The following is a 22,236-nucleotide window of genomic DNA, read 5'->3' as shown; positions in this document are numbered from 1 at the left end:
TACATAAAAATTATAACGATATGACAATTATTACACAAGACACACAATATTGCATCGGAACCTCCCTTGAGGACAACATACAATATACAAAATATACAGGTGCAAAAAATGGACGGATACAAAAATATGGACGGACATAAATTTAGAGCACTCATAAATAAACAGTATGAAACCTGCATATGGAACAAAATGTACAAAGTATTAAATCACATAACTCGACAGTATAAGACCCACATACAGGGTACATAATATATCAAAATACAAAACAAAGCGTGCGCACATAAAAGAAAATAAAATATCATGCATATTTAACAGATGTCTCTCCTAAGAAAAGAGATGTAGACAAAGGCTGCGACACTTGTGGCTATAATACTCGGCGGGTCGAATAGGTTTTCAAATGAAAAGGTTAGACCAGTATTGTCAAGAGTTTGATATATATATTGTTTTCTTAAATCTTCATAATTTTGGCATTCCATAAGAAAATGTTTTTCAGATTCAATTTTGCCTGCATTGCATTTTTTACAGAAGCGATCCTGGAGTGGTATCTTAAGATATCTACCCCTTTCAATGGCAAGCTGGTGAGTACTTAATCGTAGGGTAGACATCGCAATTTTGAACTTCTTATTATTAACAACCTCTAGATATTTTGGAGTGTTATTGAATTTCTTTTTGAATAATCCGAAGGTTCTGAGTTTATGGTTCGGCCCGCAAGATTCAGCAAGGAGATCGTTAAACTTACTTTCTATTGAACTTTTAATATTCTGTCTCGAAATTGTTGTTGGAGGAATGTCATATTTTTTGAAGATATTTTGGATAGCCGCATACCAGGAGAGTTTTGGGTTTGATTGCGAAATTTTTATGTCTTCCTGGTATGCAGAATTCAGTAATGAGTTACTTAAGTTATTGCTATTTTCGTTTAGTCTTTTATAGTACAGAGCAATTCTTTGGAATATATCGATATTAACAGGAAAAATTCCTAATTCGGCCAAGCAGCCTATATTTGATGATTTTAATGGCTGTGTAAGAATAGATTTACATATTTTAATGGTCATTTTATTCGTATTTATTTTATCCCAATTTTCTATCTCAAAGTTCTTACTGAACACTAAATTATCCCCCCAAACCTCTGAACCATATAAAGCTATTTGTTTCACGACTGATTCATAAAGTTTTATCAGAACATGTGTTGGAAGGCGATTAGATGTACAGACTTTATGTCTTAAGCCAAACCAGGCTCTCCTAGCCTTCTTTTCCAAATTCTCAATAGCTGATTTAAAAGATCCGTTATCATTTATGAAAATGCCTAGGTAAAGATAAGATTTTACAATATCTAAATTGACGTGGCCAAAGACAAATATTTTTGTTGTTTTTTTCTTATTGTTTTTAAAGATCATAACTTTGCTTTTATCTTTATTGAGGTCAAGTTTCCAGTCATCACAGAAACGTTTTAGATTATCAAGGTTGTTCTGTAATCCTATTTCGGTAGCTGACATCAGCACAAGATCGTCAGCAAAGAGCAGATGGGATAGACCAGTAGTATTTAATATAGGATAATTATCACTGTCTGTAGAATTGTCTAAATATTGGTTTAAATCATTGATGTAAATATTAAAAAATGTAGGACTTAAAACACATCCTTGCTTAACTCCCATGGTAGAATCAATATTATTTGAAATGGAGTTGTTGTGTTTTACCACATAGGATGTATTTTTATACATAGATTTAATCAATTCAAATATTTTCCCATTAATGTCATGTTTCAATAATTTAAGAAGGAGACCTTTGCGCCAAACTGAATCAAATGCTTTTGAGAAATCGACAAAGCATAAATATAGAGGTTTCTTAAGTTTCTTGTATTTGTTGATTAAAGTCTTAAGAATGAAAACATTATCCACCGTCCTACGGCCCGCTCGGAATCCGCTTTGTGCTTGGTCAAAAAGGTTATTATATTCAATATATTTAGATATACGGTTATTTATAATGGATAAAAAGCATTTACTCAAGCAGCTGGCTAGCACAATTCCGCGATAGTTACAAGCGTCCTCTATGCTCCCCTTCTTATGTATTGGGACTATGAACGATTCGCGCCACTGTTCGGGAAAGCTCCCAGATTCAAAAATTAGATTGAAGAATTTTATATACACATCAATCATGTACTCACATTATGCAAGAAGCATCTCATTTAGTATTAAGTCGGGCTCACTAGACCTATTCCTCTTTAGTCCCGTAAAAGCTTTTCGAACTTCAATTGCAGTTATCTTTGAGTTTATTTCCTTATTAGTTTTGTTTGAATCTAGAAGTAAATTGATAGCATCATCTGTTTCTTCACATTGTTTGTTTGACATGGTTTTATCTTCGAATAGAGTTTTAAAGTGTCTTTCCCAACTATCAATGGATATGCCCTCATTCTTAGCATCCGCGGGGTTTTCTTTAATTAACGAGTTTATTAGTTTCCAGTATTCTTTCGGGTTTTGACTCTGAATTTCATTAAGTTTTTCTAAAATACTATTTTTGGCTTGGCGACTTTTAAATTTGGTAATTCTCTTGTACAGTTTTTTCCTACTATAGTAAATCTTTCTTAATATATTGTCAGTTGGGTTATCGTTTAGTTTAATTTGTGCGGTCATCATATCATGTCTTAATCGTTCGCAATCACGGTCAAACCATTTATTTTTTTTTCGAATGAACCCCTCCCACGTGCATGGCGCTATTGCGTGTCGCGTGATGTGCAGCTCAGTGGTTCTGTTGGGGCGATAAGTTCTTCATCTGTGAACATACTCTCAAAGCATGTCAAGTGTCCATGACTATTTATCATATCACAACCTGCATAGGTATTTGCATTTCAATATCCCCTACTTTTTTTAAGAGTATATAATATCAATGACCATGTGATTAGTTACAAATTTATTTCTACCATTGTACATCGCTAAAGCAATGTGTATTGAAATAGAATGCCCCTGACCAGCTGTTTTTCTTTTCGGGACTGTAGAAGGGACAAAAGTAATGATTAGTGTCTTGTAGGACGTTAGGTACGCTTACGCTTTCGAAAATACCACATACTAACACTGTTCTTTAATTCAAAGTACTTGATGTACGCAAAAGCGCAATACAAGATTAAACATACATTATGCAAGAGCTAAATCTGTCTATTGCAGGTCTTTCTTTAGGCCTGAAATGTTATCTAAATTATTAATTAGACATTAATTAACCTATCCAGACCATAATCAACTCTAGATGGCATCGCTAGCCTGCGATCTTTAGTGGATTATGAGCCGATTTACTGCATAAATTTCCTTCACGATTTAACGATTAAATGGATAATCGAGACTATGCTGTTTATCGTACCGATTTTAGTAATGATGATCAAGACTAGCCGGAAATTTGAACCGCTTAGTTCTCGGTTCATAGTGGATCAATTTGAATGAAATTTTCAGCAAATTGCCTTTACATTATCTAACTATTATAGTGAGAACTGCGAACTCGCTATCGAATCTCCCATAATGTATCTTTAATTTCACGTGTGTTAAGAAGGAAAAGGAAAGAGAGACAGATATCGGGATTAACGTCCACTCGACACAAACACATGGTTCAGTAATTCGCTTAGCATAGTCGGATTCGGTTTGTTACCTCATTCCCATCCGTCGGCTTTTCGGGTAGAAATCATGGAATAAGCTTTATTTTGTAGGTTTTGATGTTTGATTACAAAAAAACAATGTTGACATTTTTTCTGAGTAGGTCTTCATAGTATTGGAGGCCATTATTTGAGGGTAGCCATTTTGCGATAATATTCCAACTTATTTTATTATTTTCACCTTATTTATAATGTTATCGACATATCAACTGTGATTTGGCAATGTAATAATATTGGCAGGGTTCATGACTATACTTCAGATTGTTTTCCATCATTTCAGTATGATATTTCCAAGATGGCGACCATTTTTGGCGGAAAATCGGACGATGTGCTGATTTCGATTAAGCAGTAGTGCTTGGTGTCAATATATATGTTTTCATGGCCACAGATTCCATTCCTGACATTTACAACCTTGTAAAATGATCACATGTTCATATACTTAGCATATTTCCAAGATGGCGGTCATTTTTGGCGGGAAAATAGGACCATGTGCTGATATTGATTAAGTAGTCGTCGTTGGTGTCAATATATATGTTTTCAAGGGCACAGAAGCCATTTCGGTTAGTAACAACTGTGTAAAATGATTATTTTGCACATTTACAATATGACGGCCATTTTTTGGGCGGGAAGATGGAACGATGTGCGGATATTGAATAAGTAGTCGTCTATGGTACCAGGATATATTTTTTGGCGAGCAAATTCCATTTTTGTCGTTTACAACTGTGTAAATTTACCACACGTTCACATATTTAGCATATTTCCAATATGGCTTTCATGTCGGGCGGGAAAATGGAACGATGTGCTGATTCCGTTTACGTAGTCGCGTTTTTGTGTCAATATTTGTTTTTCGGGGGCGCAGATTCGATTTCTGCCATTTACAACTGCGTGAAATGGTGGTATGTTCACACATTCAGCATATTTTTGTTTGTGGCAGAACGTTTTCTAAACACATTATACTGTAAAGGTTTCTGAATCCAATTCTGCTATGTATAAGCTTGTAGCATGTTCCTGGAAGCCTGTGCCGAGTTTACCCATTAGGTATATTATCCAACGATGTTGTAGTTGAACTCCAGCGCAATATCATTCCACATGTTCGTTCTACAATAATCTTGGAAGTCAGTTGATAACATAATCTATGCTATGAGGGCTTCTTAGCAAGTATTTCATTTACAGCCACGTCCCCACCACTATCATCCACGTTGCTGCCTGGCTGGAACGAAGCTCCTGGCCATATGCTTGCTATGCTGTTACGACCTTTATGTATATTGCTATTTTCGTTTAGTCTTTTATAGTACAGAGCCATTCTTTGGAATATATCGATATTAACAGGAAAAATTCCTAATTCGGCCAAGCAGCCTATATTTGATGATTTTAATGGCTGTGTAAGAATAGATTTACATATTTTAATGGTCATTTTATTCGTATTTATTTTATCCCAATTTTCTATCTCAAAGTTCTTACTGAACACTAAATTATCCCCCCAAACCTCTGAACCATATAAAGCTATTTGTTTCACGACTGATTCATAAAGTTTTATCAGAACATGTGTTGGAAGGCGATTAGATGTACAGACTTTATGTCTTAAGCCAAACCAGGCTTCATGTCGGGCGGGAAAATGGGACGATGTGCTGATTCCGTTAACGTAGTCGCGTTTTTGTGTCAATATTTGTTTTTCGGGGGCGCAGATTCGATTTCTGCCATTTACAACTGCGTGAAATGGTGGTTTGTTCACACATTCAGCATATTTTTGTTTGTGGCAGAACGTTTTCTAAACACATTATACTGTAAAGGTTTCTGAATCCAATTCTGCTATGTATAAGCTTGTAGCATGTTCCTGGAAGCCTGTGCCGAGTTTACCCATTAGGTATATTATCCAACGATGTTGTAGTTGAACTCCAGCGCAATATCATTCCACATGTTCGTTCTACAATAATCTTGGAAGTCAGTTGATAACATAATCTATGCTATGAGGGCTTCTTAGCAAGTATTTCATTTACAGCCACGTCCCCACCACTATCATCCACGTTGCTGCCTGGCTGGAACGAAGCTCCTGGCCATATGCTTGCTATGCTGCTACGACCTTTATGTATATATAGGGAAGATACTGAGCCTCGTACATCAGCTCCAGTCTAGCACCCAAAGAGGAAACCTCCTCTTGCTTAACTGTTGGTTGTTTTCTGAGGACGGGTAAGCATGGCACAGTCTCTATAAGCGTGACGAGAGAACGCCTTACGCCTGGTAGGCATGTCACTGGAGTGTGGTGAGAAAGTATCCCGGTCTGACTGCTATCATGGTGGGAACACTTTTCGCGCAGCCAGATCTTGGCCATGAGCGTAGAAAGATCTTGTAGTAAGCGCTTGGTGTGGTCGTTTCAGGCCCATGATGGGCACGTGGCGTAAGCACCACGCTACCGCTATGCTTTTTTTGCCTTCATGCCAGGAATAGGCTTTACTTTCCTAGGAAAATCAATGATAAATAAATGCTAATAATATGTTTAGAAAAATTTCCACCATCTTGGAAATATGCTAAATTGGTGAACATACGACCATTTTACGTAGTAGTATATGACAGAAATCGAATCTGCCTCTCCGAAAACATATATATTGTCACCAAAGACAACTACTTAATCGAAATCAACCCATCGTCCGATTTTCCCGCCACAAGTGGCAGCAATATTGGAAATATACTAAATATGTAAACATGTGGTCATTTTACAAGGTTGTAAATGTCAGAAATTGATTCTGCGTCCCCGTAAACATATATATTGACACCAAAAACGACCACTTAATCAAAATCTGCACATCGTCTTATTTTCCCGCCAAAAACGCCCGCCATCTTGGTAATATGCTAAGTATATGAACATGTGATCATTTTACAAGGTTGTTAATGTCAGGAATGTAATTTGTGACCCCGAAAACATATATATTGACACCAAACACTACTACTTAATCGAAATCAGCACATCGACCGATTATCCCGCTAAAAATGGGCGCCATCTTGGAAATATCATCATGAAATGATGGAAAACATCTGAGATATAGTCATGAATGCTGCCAATATTAATATATTGCCAAATCACAGTTGATATGTCGATAACATTATAAATAAGGTGAAAATAAAAAATAATTTGGAATATTATCGCAAAATGGCTACCCTCAAACAATGGCCTCCCATACTGTGAAGACCTACTCAAAAAAAATGTCAACATTGTTTTTTGTAATCAAACATCATAACCTACAAAATAAAGCTTACTCCACGATTTCTACCCGAAAAGCCGACGGATTTACATTAACGATCGGACTAGCAGTTGTAAGAATCGGTGAAAACCTACGATGTTCGACAGGCGACACTACTACTTGTCATGTAAGCTACCACACCACGTGACTCAATGACAAACCTTAAGGTCCAAAGTGCACGCCTTAAAACCACTCGGCCACCAACGCCCTAAAAAAAAAAACAAGTGCGTTAAATATTTTCCTAAAGTATGCTCCTTGATCGGTATATACTATCACGAATATTGTCCAATCATGATAAACAAGGAAGTTAAATGGTCATGTGCTTACAGAGTGTATTTACGTTTATTACGTCTCGGGCGAATTATAAATCGTTTCATTATTTAACTTTGCTTACCAGTAGAAAAATGTGGCATACATAGACTAGATAGGCTTACAATTTAGAAAGTTCGACACTAGCCGAGAAAGCTTATTTAGATATGTCCAGAGTTTGGTAAGTCGACATTACATGTAGTTTATTGTGTATCGTAAACGTTGAATTTGTTGGATCATGTGAAGGAATTCATATAGCTATTCAGCATTCCCAAAGGATTGTTCGTCACAACAGAAATGTAGCCTAGAGCTGTTGCTTTTTTCTATCTGTTCATAGTTAGCGTTATCGCAACAGGAATTTTCCTTTATTGTATCCCAATGTAGGCCTATTATTCCATGTAAAATATATTTTTGAATGCATGTATATTGATGTATGTGTATGTTTTGTATACTGTTCTTAATGGACGTAATATGCAAATAAAAAGTTGAAAGTGTATTATTTAGGATTCATCGACATAGATTGTGGGAGGGCGCAGGCTACCATTTCACTATAATCAATAAACAGTTTTTTTTGGTACTGCTGTATTGGTATGGAAGCCTATAACTACCATTCATAATTTCTACTTTTCGCCTCTTCAAAACACGAAAGTCGAAAAGTAGAAATTACGACAAAATGTGACGCGACAACACGCTATGCAAGCCAAAATCAACTCGAAAATAGGAAATTAAGAAATAACACACAGCGATAATAGCGCCCCTCGTTTTTCTTATTTTCGACTTGCATATTTTTGTATTTATTGATGTCAGTAAGAAGGCGCCAACACGCATACCAAGCCAAAATGCAACTCGAAAAGTAGAAATTAGGAAATTAACACACCACGCTATTAACGACTTTTCGCCTCGGAAGTTGTTGTAGTCTCAGTTTTCCAGGTCGCATTTGAATACGTGTAATGAGGGCTCACACTGTATTTCATTCTTTTCCGTCAAAATGGATAATAATTTTTATATTAAAAAAAAATGTTCATATTTTTTTTCCGCCAACTGGTATATTTTATCTGCCAAAAATGTCTGAAATCACAAGGTCTTACATTGATTCAAGTGGCGTGGTTTCCATTCCCCGCTTAAACATGACAAGGGAGTAGGATTGCTTGTCCAACCTTGTGGGTTTTCTCCGGATACCCCAGTTTCTATCCACTGTGGGGGGTTGGATGGCTGAATGGTTAGCATGTGCGCGCTGTATCATGAAGTCTGTCATTGAGTCAACTGGCGTGGTTTCGATTCCCCGGTTGTACGTGACAAGGAGTAGGGTCGCCTGTCCAACCTCGTGGATTTTCTCCGGGTCCTCCCACTGCTAAAGACCCCTACGCGCAAGCAAATTATTGAAATAAAATTTAAAAAAAAACATACGTTAGTCCCTAAATGACCTATAGTTTGTATTGATCGGACGTTAAACCCCATTTCTCTCTCTCTCTCTCTCTCTCTCTCTCTATCCACTGCTAAAGACCCCTACGTGCAAACGAATTATTGAAATGATTTAGTTTGCAACGAGTGGATGTTAAGCCAGCCTGGAGGTCGGGTTTTCGATCCCTGCATTGGCCAAGAAAGTTCATCCAGATTTTCCGTCGGATTCCCCCTTGTCAGTGATGCAGGACGGGGAGGGGGTCGAGCTTAGAAGGACAACTGTCTAGTTGTTCGGATGGGACCAAAATCACCGAGGTTCTGTGTACACATTGGCGTGCACGTAAAATATCCCTTGACAGGTGGGATTCGATATAAGAATAGGCGTATGCTCGTCTTCATTAGCCCAGTTCGGAGCAGAGCAGTAGGACGTTACACCCTAATTTCATTTAATTTCTCTTTCTCTCTCTCTCATCGCCAATTTTTAAAATAAAATTGCACCATGTTAGTCACTGAATAACTCTTAGTTTGTGTCGAGTGGACGTTACCCCCCCCCCCCCCACAGAACAATATATATTCAGCCTCTACACGCCAGTCTCATCCAAGGATTTCCCTTTTTAACGTTTTGCATGTACAATAGGCCTATTCTTAATTGCAGGTACCGTAATGACCCAGAATCTGAATCCTCATAGAAATTTCAATTTCATTTGTAAGACATGCTTACAATCTCATTAGAGAATTTTTGCGGCGGTACTGAAACGTCACTATTCGACTCGTTCTTACATTTCCTACCCATGGTGATAATATAATTTGAAATAAAATAATAATATACAATCGGGAAAACCTGTATATTTTATATGCGGTTCGAAACCACAGTAAGCCTAAATGAAATTCAATTATCAATGCGCGTATTCTAATGTGACCTTGAAAGTAGAGACTACATCAACTTCCGAGGCGAAAAGTCGACAGCAAGCCAAAATCATAGGTCGCTAATATCGCCTTCAATACTAGACTTTATCATACAGACTATTTTGTTAACGCAAATTGCATGTATTTAAATGCGACCTGGCAAATTGTGACTACAACCACTTCCGAGGCGAAACTCGAAAAGTCGCCAGTACGACAGCAAGCCAAAATGATAGGTCGCTAATAGCGCGTGTGTTTTTTCCCTAATTTCTACTTTTCGAGTTGCATTTTGGCTTGGTATGCGACAGTTGTCCTTGTCACCCCCCCCCCCCCCACGTCCTGCATCACTGACAAGGGGAAATCCGCCGGAAAATCTGGATGAACTTTCTCGGCCAATTCAGGGATAGAACACCCGACCTCCACGTCCTGCATCACTGACAAGGGGGAATCCGTCGGAAAATCTGGATGAACTTTCTCGACCAATGCGGGGATCGAACACCCGACATCCAGACAGGCTTAACATCCACTCGTTGCAAACTAAATCATTTCAATAATTCGTTTGCACGTAGGGGTCTTTAGCAGTGGATAGAAACTGGGGTATCCGGAGAAAACCCACAAGGTTGGACAAGCAATCCTACTCCCTTGTCATGTTTAAACGGGGAATCGAAACCACACCACTTGAATCAATGTCAGTCCCTGTGATTTCACGGGCACGTGTTAAACCAGTAGACCACACAATCCCCATGTATGTTGTTGTATGTTGTAGCCTAAGGTGTGTTTTTTTTTATCAGACATTTTTGGCAGATAAAATATCCCAGTTGGCGGAAAAAAAAAATGAATATTTTTTTTATATAAAAATTATTATCCATTTTGACGGAAAAGAATGAAATACAGTGTGAGCCCTGATTGCACGTATTCAAATGCGACCTGGAAAACTGAGACGACAACAACTTCCGAGGCGAAAAGTCGCTAATAGCGTGGTGTGTTAATTTCCTAATTTCTACTTTTCGAGTTGCACTTTGGCTTGGTAAGCGTGTTGGTGCCTTCTTACTGACATCAATAAATACAAAAATATGACTAAGTCGAAAGTCGACAAGACGGTATACAAGCCAAAATGCAAGTCGAAAATAAGAAATTAGGAAAAAACGAGGGGCGCTATTATCGTTGAGTGTTATTTCTTAATTTCCTATTCTCGAGTTGATTTTGGCTTGTATATCGTGTTGTCGCCTCACATTTTGTCGTAACTTCTACTTTTCGACTTTCGTGTTTTGAAGAGGAGAAAAGTAGAAATTATGAATGGTAGTTATAAGCTTCCATATATTGGTAACATTACCAGAAGAGCCAATTGTTAGTGCGCGCGCGGGGGGGGGGGGGGGGCGGGGGATTCCATCAAATGGGCACAAAACCAGACCTATTAACTTTTCTAGAGTAAAATTTTGCGTATACGATGCCGAATGGTAATCATTCCGCCGTTGGGGCGTTTTCGAGATATTCGGGGTCAAAGGTCAAATGGGTTAATTTGCACTGAAAGTGAATGCGCAGTCATTCTTTTATCATGAAAATAAACTGAAAATGATCGAAAGTAATCACCCTTTCAATAAAAATGTAAACTTGCTAAATTCACCTTTGTTCTTTGTGACCCAAGAGGTTAAAAGGTCACATTTTCCGTTTTAGCACCAGGAAGATTTAAAGTAATAAATATTAGCGTAAAATATAAAAACTAAAGCGAAACCTGTTCTAATTAATAACTAGTATCATTAGCCTATGTATAACAATCGTTGTGAAAATAAATCGGACAGATTTCGATTTGACAGTTTTTACGTATTTTTGAAACAGGTTTCAAAGTCTGTTGGTTTTGTTATGCAAGATCATTTTCGACATTCCAAAGTAAAAGTTTGGTGCTAAGACCCCCTAAAGATAAATTTTAAATGTTCCTATTATTAATGTTTGTTCCTATTAAAAATGATTTTTTAGGAGTTGGTAGGCGACCCGTAGGCTCGTAGCATGATCCGCCGAGGCCTACCTCAGTACTGTCATCATCACCTCCTGATCCTCTTGTCTTGATACCATACGTGCGTTGTACAAACATGTAACTACTGTGAGGCGTGTTGGTCTGTCACTGAACACGTGTACTTATGGTGGCTGATAGTGGCCATGTTAAATCTCGCCCTTTTCATAACGCGACAACACGACATCACGACAGTATTGTATGGTGGCTGATAGTGGCCATGTTAAATCTCGCCCTTTTCATAGCGCGACAACACGACATCACGACAGTATTGACGCAATCATACGACACTTAACTCTGTCGTATCATCGTGTTATTTTTATCGTAACGTCGAGATGTCGACTTATTGTCCTAGTCTCTTTCTACAAGTCACAAAAATACAGCTGTACTCATTACATCAGATACATATACATAGATACATATAAATAAGACTCGACATCACGACAGTATTGTATGGTGGCTGATAGTGGCCATGTTAAATCTCGCCCTTTTCATAGCGCGACAACACGACATCACGACAGTATTGACGCAATCATACGACACTTAACTCTGTCGTATCATCGTGTTATTTTTATCGTAACGTCGAGATGTCGACTTATTGTCCTAGTCTCTTTCTACAAGTCACAAAAATACAGCTGTACTCATTACATCAGATACATATACATAGATACATATAAATAAGACTCGTCAAAAGAGATAATAGGAAAACGTTGACTCGTTTTCTAAAAAAAAATGAAACATTTTGCGCCCAAAATTGAATTATATTTGGTATTACATTCAAAAAATCTAGAATCATAATAGCAGGACAAAAGTGAGTCAGCTATGTTAATTCCTTGAATAAGAAGTGGTGTCGGTAGGTATCGAACAAGTATGCATTGCCTCGTGTACGACACCCACCAATACTTATAGATTACTGAAGCGATAGTTTAGAAGCGATTTCAGAAGATTTCCAATTTATTTTATTAGAGTGGGAAGGGGATTATATAAAACCTCAAATCAGACCACATAAAATCACCGCATTGGTGTAGCACGCCATCCCAATAAGTGCAGGGGAGGTTTTTTATGAGGTGGAGAAAGCGATTTGCAGCTGTTATTGACCTTATCGCATATTCATCCGTTTGGCATCACTAATGGGATCGGGGCCTAGATGATTAAAAATAGGCCCAGTATTGCCTTCAGCTATGAACACACTCCGAAAGTCCCCTACGCACCCCCCCCCCTCTTATTTTGTTTAACAAATAATTTCGGAATCAATAAAATGGTAGGTCCCTATCAATGATGTTTGACACGACTGGAAATTAATGTGTCTAAAATTGATTAAACAACATAGGGTAGTAAATATTACATTTTGAATCCGTATCAATGATACATTTAGGGTAGTAAATATTACATTTTGAATCCGAATCAATGATACATTTACTCAAAATGTTCCTTCCAATGGATCACCATTTAACTTGAAAACAAGGGAAGCAGCCGATCGAAGAAAAAAAGATTTTAAAAAACAAGTTTCAATATGATAGTAGTGGTTCGGTCATGCATTTACATCTGTGGGTGTCATCCTTTCTTTGAAAGTAATGATTGTGCCAGATTTGAACAAAGTCCATCTAGATTCGCGGCCTGTAGGTAAAGTGTTGACAGATAAAACGTAAAAAAAAAACCAGACCTATAAAAATATATTTTCTAAAACTATTTTAATTTTGAAATTATATTATTTTCACATGTGCTAAGTGTTTTAGTGAATAGTTATAGAAAGGGTCTTGTAGATTAAGACTATAGCGCATGTGCACTGTGCAGTTTTAAACTTCCGAGACGACAAGTCGACAAGTCGATGATACGACAGTTTCGCTTTTTGTCGTGCCGTCGTATCATCGACTTGTCGTGGCGATAAGTCGATGATACGACGGCACGACAAAATCGGGTCGATGACACGACAAAATCACGCGATCTTACGACAGTTTGTTCTGTCGTAAGATCGCGTGATTTTGTCGTAAGATCGTGTGATTTTGTCGTGTCGTCGTATCATCGACTTATCGCCACGACAAGTCGATGATACGACGGCACGACAAAATCACACGATCTTACGATAAAATCGGGCGATCTTACGACAGAACAAACTGTCGTAAGATCGTCTGATTTTGTCGTATCATCGACCTTATTTTGTCGTGCTGTCGTATCATCGACTTATCGCCACGACAAGTCGATGATACGACGGTACGACAAAACACTAAACTGTCGTATCATCGACTTGTCGACTTGTCGTCTCGGAAGTTTAAAACTGCACATGCGCTATAGTCTTTATCTACAAGACCCTTCTATAAATATTCGCTAAAACACTTAGCACATGTGAAAACAATATAATTTCAAAGTTAAAAGAGTTTAAGAAAATATATTTTTATAGGTCTGGGGTTTTTTTGTTTTTTTTTTTTTTTACATTTGATCTGTCAACACTCTACCTACAGGCCGCGAATCTAGATGGAATTTGTTCAAATTTGGCACAATCATTACTTTCAAAGAAAGGATGGCACTCTCGGAGGTAAATGCATGACCGAAGCACTACTGTTACATTGAAACCTGTTTTTTTTTTTTAAAAAATCTGTTTTCTTCGATCGACTGTTTCCCTTGTTTCAAGTTAAATGATGATCTATTGGAAAGAACGTATTGAGTAAATCTACGCTATCACTAAGACGGATTCAATATGTAATATTTCTCATTACTACCTATGTTGTTTAATCAATGCTATACATGTTATTTTTCTGTCGTATCAAACATCATTGATATCATTTTATTGATTCTGAAATTATTTGTAAAACAAAATAAGAGACGTGGGGGGGGGGGGGGGCGTATGAGGCTTTCATAGTGTGTAATCATCTAGGCCTCGATCCATTGTTTTTGGTGCTTGATATTTTGCGGGGGAGTCGCAATGTCTAGGCAGGTAAGACGTTGGTTCGGTAACCCGAAAGCTGGGTGTTCGATCCCTTCATTGGACGAGAAAGTTCATCCAGATTTTCCGACGAGGTCTTGTCAGTTGTGCTGGACAGAGGGCCTGGCACGTAAAATATCCCTTGGTAGTTGGAATTCGATATAATGGTAGGCCATAGTGCGCTGTCCTGGCAAAATTTCGCTCATAGTATGGCGTATGCCCGTCTTCAATATGACAGTACTGGTTCGGTCATGTATTTACACCCGAGAGTATCATCCTTTCAGAGGATCGCGTGGCTACGTGGGCAAGACGCTGGCTAGCTAGCCTGGAGGTCGGGTGTTCGATCCCACACTGATCAGAAGTGAATATTCGCTAGGCCTCTGATAAGAATGACATCGATGCGACTTAATGAGTCCCCAATATTAACATTATTCCTCCGACAAATTTAATTCTAAAAAATTTTTTTTTATGTATTAGAAAAATAAATAAAGACATTTGAAGTATTTGTAGGTAAAAAATATTTCCTATGTAGCGTAAATGGGTATTAAAATGAGTAAAAGGCATCATTCTACCCGAAGCAGTTACGTCTTATATAAACAATGCACGCGCCATTGGTCCAATGATTGACACCGCGTGACGTGATTGCATGTGTTGAAAACAGTCATCTTTTACAGAGATATTAGACGACTTTTTTTCACAGATTGGTTCGATCCCTGCATTGGCCGACAAAATTCATCAAGATTTACCGGCGTGGTTCCCCCTTGTCAGTGATGCGGGACGGAGGGCCTGACAATGACAGCTGTCTAGTCGTTCGGATGGGACGAAACACCGAGGTCCCGTGTACACATTGGCGTGCACGTAAAAGATCCCTTGGCAGTTGGATTTCGATATAAGAGCGGGCCGTAGCGCCGCTTCCCGGGCAAAATTCCCCCATAGCACACTGTATGGCGTATGCCCGTCGTCTTTAGCCCAGTTTAGGAGAGAACAGTAGGACGTTAAACTCCATCTCATTTCATTTCATGCCATCCTGTCTTTGAAAGTAATGATTATGCCAAATTTGAACATCTAGTTCCGCAGTCTGTAGTTATACCAGAGGGTTGACAGATAACACCTTAAAAAAAACAGATCTATGAAAATATATTTTCTAAACCTTTTTTAATTTTGAAATTATATTGTTTTCACGTGTGATAAGTGTTTTAGCGAATAGTTGTAGAAAGGGTCTTGTAGATTAAGACTATAGCGCATGTGCAGTTTCAAACTTCCGAGACGACAAGTCGACAAGTCGATGATACGACAGTTTGGTTTTGTCGTATCATCGACTTGTTGACTTGTCGTCTCGGAAGTTTGAAACTGCACATGCGCTATAGTCTTAATCTACAAGACCCTTTCTGTAACTACATGTATTCGCTGAAACACTTAGCACACGCGAAAACAATATTATTTCAAAATTAAAAGAGTTTTAGAAATATATTTTTATAGGTCTGGTTTTTTCTTTGTTTTTTTGTACGTTTGATCTGTCAACACTCTACCTATAGGCCGCGAATGTAAACTGACTTTGTTCAAATTTGGCACAATCATTACTTTCAAAGAAAGCATGACACTCTCGAATGTAAATGCATGACCGAATCACTACTGTCATATTGAAATGTGTGTGTTTTTAAATCTTTTTCTTGATCGCTGCTTTCCTTGTTTCATGTTAAATGATGATCCATTGGAAGGAACATATTGAGTAAATGTACGTTATCACTGATACGGATTCAATATGTAATAATATTTCTCATGTTTAATCAATTTTTGACATATTATTTTCCAGTTATATCAAACATCATTGATACCATTTTATTGATTCTGGAATTATTTGTAAAACTAAATAAGAGGCGTGGGGTGGGGTATGAGGCTTTTAGAGTGTATTCATAGTTGAAGATATTACTTGGCCTTTTTTTTACTCATTTAGGCCCCAATCCCATCAGTGATGTCAAACGGATGCAAGCCTATATGCGATAAGGTCAATAACGGCTGCGAATCGTTTACTCCACCTCATAAAAAAACTCCTGCATCTATTTGGGTGACGTGGAGGGGGGGGGGGGGGGTTATGAGGCTTTTAGAGTGTGTTCATAGTTGAAGATATTACTGGGCCTATTTTTACTCATCTAGGCCTCAATCCCATTAGTGATGTCAAATGGGTGAGAGAGAGAGAGAGAGAGAGAGAGGGAGAGAGAGAGAGAGAGAGGGGGTTTAACGTCCACTCGACACAAATTAGGTCATTTCGGGACTAACATATGGTTTAATTTTATTTCAATAAATCGTTTGCGCGTAGGGGTCTTTAGCAGTGGGAGGAAACCGGAGGACCCGGAGAAAACCCACGAGGTTTGACAGGCGACCCTACACCTTGTCACGTACAACCGGGGATTCAAAACCACGCCAGTTGACTCAATGACAGGCTGTGAATCGTTTTCTCCACCTCATTCAAAAAAAAAAAAGACTCCTGCAACTATTGGGGTGACGTGCTGCACTATGATAATGCTGTGATTTTAAAGAATGTGACCCGATTTGGTTTTTTTACAATCCCCTTCCACCCTGTCTTCTGAAATCATTTTTAAACTATCGCTCCAGTCATCTATAAATATTGGTGGGTGTCGTACACATGGCAATGAATGCTTACTTGTGTGATACCTCCCGACACCACTTTTTCTTCAAGGAATTAACTTAGTTAACTCACTTTGGTCCTGCTATTGTAATTCTAGATTTTTTAAATATAATACCAAATATAATTCACTTGTGGACACAAAATGTTTCATTATTTTGAGAAAACAAATAATTAATCAACGTTTTCCTACTATCTCTTTTATATTTATCAAATCTACTACTTAGGCCTATATATGATGTAATGAGTACAGCTGTATTTTTGTGACTTGTAGAAAGAGACTAGGACAATAAAGTCGACATCTCGACGTTACGATAAAAATAACACGATGATACGACAGAATAAAGTGTCGTATGATTGCGTCAATACTGTCGTGATGTCGTGTTGTCGCGTTATGAAAAGGGCGAGATTTAACATGGCCACTATCAGCCACCATAGTATTGGCGCAATCATACGACACTTAACTCTGTCGTATCATCGTGTTATTTTTATCGTAACGTCGAGATGTCGACTTATTGGCATAGTCTCTTTCTACAAGTCACAAAAATACAGCTGTACTCATTACACTCATTACATCAGATTAGATACAATAAGACTCGTCAAAAGAGATAATAGGAAAGTGTTGATTAATTATTCGTTTTCTCAAAATAATGAAACATTTTGCGCCCAAAATTGAATTATTGGTATTATATTCAAAAAATCTAGAATTATAATAGCAGGACAAAAGTGAGTCAGCTATGTTAATTCCTTGAATAAGAAGTGGTGTCGGTAGGTATCGAACAAGCATGCATTGCCTCGTGTACGACACCCACCAATACTTATAGATTACTGAAGCGATAGTTTAGAAGCGATTTCAGAAGATTTCCAATTTATTTTATTAGAGTGGGAAGGGGATTATATAAAACCTCAAATCAGATCACAGAAAATCACTGCATTGGTGTAGCACGCCATCCCAATAAGTGCAGGGGAGGTTTTTTATGAGGTGAAGAAAGCGATTTGCAGCTGTTATTGACCTTATCGCGTATTCATCCGTTTGGCATCACTAATGGGATCGTGGCCTAGATGATTAAAAATAGGCCCAGTATTGCCTTCAGCTATGAACACACCCCGAAAGTCCCCTACGCACCCCCCCGTAAGATCGTCTGATTTTGTCGTATCATCGACCTTATTTTGTCGTGCTGTCGTATCATCGACTTATCGCCACGACAAGTCGATGATACGACGGTACGACAAAACACTAAACTGTCGTATCATCGACTTGTCGACTTGTCGTCTCGGAAGTTTAAAACTGCACATGCGCTATAGTCTTTATCTACAAGACCCTTCTATAAATAAAAAAACAAAACTGACACAGTTATATGGGACAACAATCACTGTTTTATTATACACAAGCACAACGTTTCGATAAGTATTCTCTTATCGTTATCATTGTGTTTGATAACGATAAGAGTATACTTATCGAAACATATTGAAACATATTGTGAAAACAATATAATTTCAAAATTAAAAGAGTTTAAGAAAATATATTTTTATAGGTCTGGGTTTTTTTTTGTTTTTTTTGTTTTTTTTTTACATTTGATCTGTCAACACTCTACCTACAGCCACGAATCTAGATGGAATTTGTTCAAATTTGGCACAATCATTACTTTCAAAGAAAGGGTGGCACTCTCGGAGGTAAATGCATGATCGAAGCACTACTGTCACATTGAAACCTGTTTTTTTTTTAAAATCTGTTTTCTTCGATCGACTGTTTCCCTTGTTTCAAGTTAAATGATGATCTATTGGAAAGAACGTATTGAGTAAATCTACGCTATCACTAATACGGATTCAATATGTAATATTTCTCATTACTACCTATGTTGTTTAATCAATGTTATACATGTTATTTTCCAGTCGTATCAAACATCATTGATACCATTTTATTGATTCTGAAATTATTTGTAAAACAAAATAAGAGACGTGGGGGAGGGGGGGCGTATGAGGCTTTCATAGTGTGTAATCATCTAGGCCTCGATCCATTGTTTTTGGTGCTTGATATTTTGCGGGGGAGTCGCAGTGTCTAGGCAGGTAAGACGTTGGTTCGGTAACCCGAAAGCTGGGTGTTCGATCCCTTCATTGGACGAGAAAGTTCATCCAGATTTTCCGACGAGGTCTTGTCAGTTGTGCTGGACAGAGGGCCTGGCACGTAAAATATCCCTTGGTAGTTGGAATTCGATATAATGGTAGGCCATAGTGCGCTGTCCTGGCAAAATTTCGCTCATAGTATGGCGTATGCCCGTCTTCAATATGACAGTAGTGGTTCGGTCATGTATTTACACCCGAGAGTATCATCCTTTCAGAGGATCGCGTGGCTACGTGGGCAAGACGCTGGCTAGCTAGCCTGGAGGTCGGGTGTTCGATCCCACACTGATCAGAAGTGAATATTCGCTAGGCCTCTGATAAGAATGACATCGATGCGACTTAATGAGTCCCCAATATTAACATTATTCCTCCGACAAATTTAATTCTAAAACATTTTTTTTTATGTATTAGAAAAATAAATACAGACATTTGAAGTATTTGTAGGTAAAAAATATTTCCTATGTAGCGTAAATGGGTATTAAAATGAGTAAAAGGCATCATTCTACCCGAAGCAGTTACGTCTTATATAAACAATGCACGCGCCATTGGTCCAATGATTGACACCGCGTGACGTGATTGCATGTGTTGAAAACAGTCATCTTTTACAGAGATATTAGACGACTTTTTTCACAGATTGGTTCGATCCCTGCATTGGCCGACAAAATTCCCCCTTGTCAGTGATGCAGGACGGAGGGCCTGACAATGACAACTGTCTAGTCGTTCGGATGGGACGAAACACCGAGGTCCCGTGGACACATTGGCGTGCACGTAAAAGATCCCTTGGCAGTTGGATTTCGATATAAGAGCGGGCCGTAGCGCCGCTTCCCGGGCAATATTCCCTCATAGCACACTGTCTTTGAAAGTAATGATTATGCCAAATTTGAACATCTAGTTCCGCAGTCTGTAGTTATACCAGAGGGTTGACAGATAACACCTTAAAAAAACCAGATCTATGAAAATATATTTTTTTCTAAACCTTTTTTAATTTTGAAATTATATTGTTTTCACGTGTGATAAGTGTTTTAGCGAATAGTTGTAGAAAGGGTCTTGTAGATGAAGACTATGACGCATGTGCAGTTTTAAACTTCCGAGACGACAAGTCGACAAGTCGATGATACGACAGTTTGGTTTTGTCGTATCATCGACTTGTCGACTTGTCGTCTCGGAAGTTTGAAACTGCACATGCGCTATAGTCTTAATCTACAATACCCTTTCTGTAACTACATGTATTCGCTGAAACACTTAGCACACGCGAAAACAATATTATTTCAAAATTAAAAGAGTTTTAGAAATATATTTTTATAGGTCTGGTTTTTTCTTTGGGTTTTTTTACGTTTGATCTGTCAACACTCTACCTATAGGCCGCGAATATAAACTGACTTTGTTCAAATTTGGCACAATCATTACTTTCAAAGAAAGCATGACACTCTCGAATGTAAATGCATGACCGAATCACTACTGTCATATTGAAATGTGTGTGTTTTTAAATCTTTTTCTTCGATCGCTGCTTTCCTTGTTTCATGTTAAATGATGATCCATTGGAAGGAACATATTGAGTAAATGTACGTTATCACTGATACGGATTCAATATGTAATAATATTTCTCATGTTTAATCAATTTTTGACATATTATTTTCCAGTTGTATCAAACATCATTGATACCATTTTATTGATTCTGGAATTATTTGTAAAACTAAATAAGAGACGTGGGGGGGGGGGGGTATGAGGCTTTTAGAGTGTGTTCATAGTTGAAGATATTACTGGGCCTATTTTTACTCATCTAGGCCCCATTCCCATTAGTGGTGTCAAACGGATGCAAGCCTATATGCGATAAGGTCAATAACGGCTGCGAATCGTTTTCTCCACCTCATAAAAAAAACTCCTGCATCTATTTGGGTGACGGGGGGGGGGGGGTATGAGGCTTTTAGAGTGTGTTCATAGTTGAAGATATTACTGGGCCTATTTTTACTCATCTAGGCCTCAATCCCATTAGTGATGTCAATGGGAGAGGGAGAGAGAGAGAGAGAGGGAGGGTTTAACGTCCACTCGACACAAATTAGGTCATTTCGGGACTAACATATGGTTTAATTTTATTTCAATAAATCGTTTGCGCGTAGGGGTCTTTAGCAGTGGGAGGAAACCGGAGGACCCGGAGAAAACCCACGAGGTTTGACAGGCGACCCTACACCTTGTCACGTACAACCGGGGATTCAAAACCACGCCAGTTGTTCAATGACAGGCTGCGAATCGTTTTCTCCACCTCATTCAAAAAAACTCCTGCAACTATTGGGGTGACGTGCTGCACTATGATAATGCTGTGATTTTAAAGAATGTGACCCGATTTGGTTTTTTTACAATCCCCTTCCCACCCTCTCTTCTGAAATCACTTTTAAACTATAGCTCCAGTCATCTATAAATATTGGTGGGTGTCGTACACATGGCAATGAATGCTTACTTGTTCGATACCTCCCGACACCACTTTTTCTTCAAGGAATTAACTTAGCTAACTCACTTTGGTCCTGCTATTGTAATTCTAGATTTTTTTAATATAATACCAAATATAATTCACTAGTGGACACAAAATGTTTCATTATTTTGAGAAAACAAATAATTAATCAACGTTTTCCTACTATCTCTTTTATATTTATCAAATCTACTACTTAGGCCTATATATGATGTAATGAGTACAGCTGTATTTTTGTGACTTGTAGAAAGAGACTAGGACAATAAGTCGACATCTCGACGTTACGATAAAAATAACACGATGATACGACAGAATTTAGTGTCGTATGATTGCGTCAATACTGTCGTGATGTCGTGTTGTCGCGTTATGAAAAGGGCGAGATTTAAAATGGCCACTATCAGCCACCATATATGTACTCGCTCATCACTCTCTCGTACTCGCGGCTCCTCTCGTCTCGTGTAGTCCTACCAGCCTAGCATCCGACTCGTGTCCAGTGTTGCCATTTGCACTGGCAGAATTAACTGGCAGAACATTTTTTAACATTTTGAGATTGAGAATTCGATAGCGACGAAGACAAGACGATGGATGCATTTGTGATT

The 22,236-nt window shown here is 38.2% G+C and overlaps 1 protein-coding gene across 4 annotated transcripts in view; it reads left to right on the top strand.

The window, feature by feature from the left end:
- LOC126814596 (acid phosphatase type 7) overlaps positions 1 to 22,236 on the top strand; it is a 45,664-nt gene that overhangs the window by 18,967 nt on the left and 4,461 nt on the right. The window contains exon 1 of one of the 4 annotated variants that reach the window (XM_056099422.1): positions 557 to 578. The exons of 2 other annotated variants lie outside the window; for them this stretch is intronic. The gene's annotated coding sequence lies outside the window, so the exon portion shown is untranslated. Of the gene's footprint in view, positions 1 to 556; positions 579 to 7,190; positions 7,358 to 22,236 lie in introns of those variants that run through there. One more of the 4 variants, XM_050539853.2, reaches the window with a different exon arrangement.

This window comes from Patella vulgata, chromosome 3 (genome assembly GCF_932274485.2).
Source record: "Patella vulgata chromosome 3, xgPatVulg1.2, whole genome shotgun sequence".
Lineage (NCBI taxonomy): Eukaryota > Metazoa > Mollusca > Gastropoda > Patellidae > Patella > Patella vulgata.
Note: the sequence above shows the minus strand (reverse complement) of the source record. Positions and strands in the feature narration are given on the sequence as shown.